The following is a 4,493-nucleotide window of genomic DNA, read 5'->3' on the forward strand; positions in this document are numbered from 1 at the left end:
GGAGAAGCGTTGACTGATGAGGGAGTAAGGGGTGGCTAATAAAGTTCAAAGGGTCTGTTTACCCGGCGGAATATTACGAAGTAGGAAAGCCCCAGACCTCTGTATACCGCTAGAATTTCCTTGGTTTCTCTTGTAGAACGGTCTTATTTGGCGACCTCGTTAATCGAGTCGAAACGACGAGGGTCCGCCATTTCTAGTCCGAGAAAGGGTACCTCGAGATCTCCGGTGTCTTTCTTTTCTTTTTTCTTCTTCTTCTTCACCGTAGTCTACTGTGTTTATCATCGTGATTTATCGTCTAAGCTGTCTCGTATTTCGTGGAATAATTTTTAATCTATGCGCGCGTATCTCGATGGGATAGGATACATGTAGAGGGATACAAGTGATCCTGTCGAGCTTGTGTTGGCGTTTCGTGCGGGACAACAGAAACAGACTACTCTATATTAGCCGTATCAGTATGAAATTTGATTTACAGTCGCCAGTATAACTCGTAACGGTAGGGTGAACACTGGACTATCGGTTATTTTCTACAGTTCTCTCTCTCTCTCTCTCGAGAGAGAGAGAGAGTTTGCGTTTGATTTATGGCAGAGCTGGATCGTAGAATCGGCGATAACGATCTTCTTATTGGGTTTTCGTCCGAGGGTGAATTAAACTTGCGACTATTGAAAACTCCTGTTAATTGGGATTTGTAAGTTTGCACACGGCGTTGGAATATGGAACGTTTCAGGATGGGTTTTACGAGTGGTCGGTAAGTTGTTTAGCTTTATGGAAACACGTGTCTCTGTGCGTGCCGGCGAGGAAATATACGAGGGTATGCACTTGGGAAAAAGTCAGCGAGAGAGCGAGAGAAAAAGGGTGGAGAAAATTGAACTGCCAGATGCGCTCGTGTGTATCACGAAACAAGGGACAGAACTGTAATATCTCATAATCCCTTTTCCTGCCCTTCTATCACTCATTCAACGGGTGTCTCCGTAGTTTTCTTCCACCTTGTGGAAAATCACGGGAAAAATCAGGTCGGGGAAAGGAATTGACTCTTTTTTTCTTCCTCGAAGTGTCAAAAATTGGCGAATTATTTTATTCTTCTCTCGTTCCGGAGAAATTCGTCGTTAGGTCGCGTAGAGAGAGAGAGAGAGGAGAAAGAGAGAGCCTGAGAGAGAGAACGAATGAGAGAGAGTACGAAGCGTTGGAAAATCATTTTTCAAGGTAAGGTCCGTTCGGCCAGTTCCATTTCCACGGTCTGAAAAGCGAAGGACTGTTAATATGATTCGAAACCGGTCGGTGATTTATTGTTTCAATCGCGGCACGAAATTCGGGGGAGAGCAGTTTTGAATCTAGGCTTATCGATCACAGCCTGGGCGCCAGCTCCATGCAGGTGACTCTCACGAACAGTAGAAACAGACGGCCATATGTTAGTCGCATTAGTACGACGAGTGACTTTCAATCGGGCTACGCTACCAGCCCCTTCAACTACTCAGCCAGACATAGAGATAGAGATAGAGAGAGAGAGAGAGAGAGAGAATGTTCTCCAGCGTCGATATTCCGGGTTCATGGTTCCTTTTCGCGTCGTCTTTGAATCACGTAGCAGGTATCTCGACGTTCCAGCGAATAGTTTTACAGTAACTTTCTTTCGAGTCGAATTCGATTTCGTTCGGCTCGAACGAACGAATTTACGAGCCCTTGAACACGTGGGCGAACAACTTCTGCGGGGATATTTGAGAAATTTCTACTCCCATTGCTTCCCACCTTCCATTTTCCATTTTCATTCTCTTCCTCTTTATTCTCCAGGGTTTATAACGAAACGAGCATTAAGAAATATTCTCTGATGTTTATAAAGAATTCCCCAGAAAATTCTTCCTCTCTCTCTCTCTCTCCTCTGTCAAATTCTCGATTGGGATTCCTAATGTGTACACGATTCTTTTTTTCTCTCTCTCCAATTGACAATGAAAATTTTATCGAGCGTATCGCAATGGTTCACCAAGCGTTTCAGTTTAACAAGGGTATAAGGATCCTCGTAATCGATCCTCTGAGGATTCATAAATAGCGCGTGAAACGTAGAATTTCCAACGCTAATAATCGCGAGTGCGTTCGTTTATATATCGAACCTTCGATACGGGACAATTTTTACAACCCCTCTTAATTCACGTTATTTTATCACACCGTGTTCTACCTACGTACATATCTCTCTCTATCACGAATCGATCGATGGGTTTCTTGGAAAATCGTTGCCGATACCGGGGCAAGCCCGAATCGTCGAACGGTTCGATAAGCAAAGGATCGGCGCACAAACGTTTGTCAAGTAAATACAATAAATCCGTAGATATCGTTGGAATTTCCCCAGCTAGAGTTAAAGCCGAGGAACAAACGTTTCAACGTGCGGAGAAACATTAGACAGGTTCTATCGTAAAGCACGATTAAGTGTCCGACTGAAACATTTCACCTCGTTTGCCGGACCTCGAAGGAAACCACGATCACAACCTGCGTGTAATTTTTACCGTGAAAATTTCGCGGTACCAGAGAGACGTGCAATTGGCTGCGTGTTGAAAAACGTTCAATTAACGGTGATATCGTTTGCCCAGAAGTTTCACGTACTTGAAACTATATTTTCGTTAACTGGTTAATACGAACTGAATAAATATGTACCGTAGTAGGATTTTATGAAATGCAAGGATATTCTTTGGTATCTGGGAAAAACAAGCAAAATGTTTATTTATCTTTCGTTGATACCTGTTAAATGTTTTGTACAAAATAATTTCGAACAAATCAATGCAGTGTTCGAGCTGTTGCTTTCGGGCGTCCGGCTTTAAGCAGCCGTACTCTCCCGTTACAATATTAACGAAACGGATAAAACGATATATAACAATTACCTGTACTCTACTCTCTGGAAGGCGTCCGGCGGATAGTTCAGCTGTTCTTTCCATTCCAGGAGCGACCCAGGTATGGCTCTCGTACTCTCCTATCACAATATTTAAAGGCGTCCGTGTAACCTCCCTGGTACTCTCCTCTCTCAGAGGGGACCGGCGGATAGTCCAGCCGTTCTCTCCATGCCACCAGAAGTACTAAGCAATCCTCTCCGAGCTTCCTCAGGCGTCCGGGTAACTTCCCGGTACTCTCCTCTCTCAGAGGCGACCGGCGGATAGTCCAGCTGTTCTCTCCTCCAGAGAGTGACCCAGGTGTCAGTCCCCGTACTCTCCTGTGCTGTAAGGGCGTCCGAAAGCAAGGCTCCGTACTCTCCCACTCTGAAGGGTGACCGATCTCTCACCAGAGTACAGCAAGACTGACTGGCCGCGTCCGCGGCCGTGGTATTTATATCCGCCCGTTGCTAATTGAGCGCGGCTTATCTACAAGTGTTTTCCCGCGCGAAACCGCGAGACTCCCGCGTAAAACTGCGAGTTTCCCGCGTAAAACCGCGAGTCTACCGCGTATCGCAAGCTAGTTTCTTCTAGAAGCTTCTATCGCTTCTATCGTTTTTACATTGTTTATTAATTTTAAAGAGACACGATACAATTTCAAACATTCAGGTCAGCTGAGTAGAGAAAGAAAGAAGGAAATGATAGTACTAAATTCGAAAAAATTGAGTAAGTAGGATGAAAAATGTACGATTATTTATGAATTTTAAGAAGACACTATATAATTTCAAAAATTCGGGGAAACTGTAACTCCTTCAATGCCGAATTCGAGTAAGAAAGAAGTGAACAATCGTACTAAATTCGAAGACATAAATTAGAGAAAATTTTAGACAGAAATTATTTCATGGTATTATAACAAATAAATGTTAAACAAACTTCTGACACATATAAAGCATTATTTAACATAATAAATACCTTCGCTAAGGTTACTTTCAATCGATGACCATGGGTCAGTCTAATTTTTAATCCTTACGAAATTAATTCAATCAGGAGTAAGTAATGAGAACATGGAAACGTAGTTTTCTATTGAACAAAGTAGAAACGTATAAACTATTATTTGCAGTGTTACAATAAATTCTTGGAACTATAAATTTATAATAAAAATTGTGAAAATTAATAAATTATACGGTATTGTAATATTCTAATAAAATAATGGAAATTTCACGCAAAAAGGTTAGGCTGACCTTACGGAATTATGGAAGTTTCCCGCGAAAAATAATCAATTCCCGTAAAAAGTGATGGATCTCTCGCGAAAAATAATGGATTCCCGCGGAAAGTAGTGGATCTCCCGCGAAAAATAATGGATTCCCGCGTAAAGTAAGTCTCCCGCTAAAATTTCCCGCCTGACCTAACCGACGATTTTGCTAATGACTTTGGGGAGAGGGTACCGAGGGTATATAAGGACCCGCCGATGTCCCGCGAAATCATTTACCCTTTATACTGGGCCCTAGACACTTCGCGGCGTATTTTGACCTGAAGGTTCTGAGATGTGAATAGAGTGGTCGGGGGCTACTAGCTAGCCTATGTCCACCCTGTACACACTCAGCCTTCTTGTAACACTTGTATACATTAGAATCAATTAGAATTTCT

Source organism: Habropoda laboriosa, unplaced genomic scaffold, assembly GCF_001263275.1.
Source record: "Habropoda laboriosa isolate 0110345459 unplaced genomic scaffold, ASM126327v1 scaffold57, whole genome shotgun sequence".
Lineage (NCBI taxonomy): Eukaryota > Metazoa > Arthropoda > Insecta > Hymenoptera > Apidae > Habropoda > Habropoda laboriosa.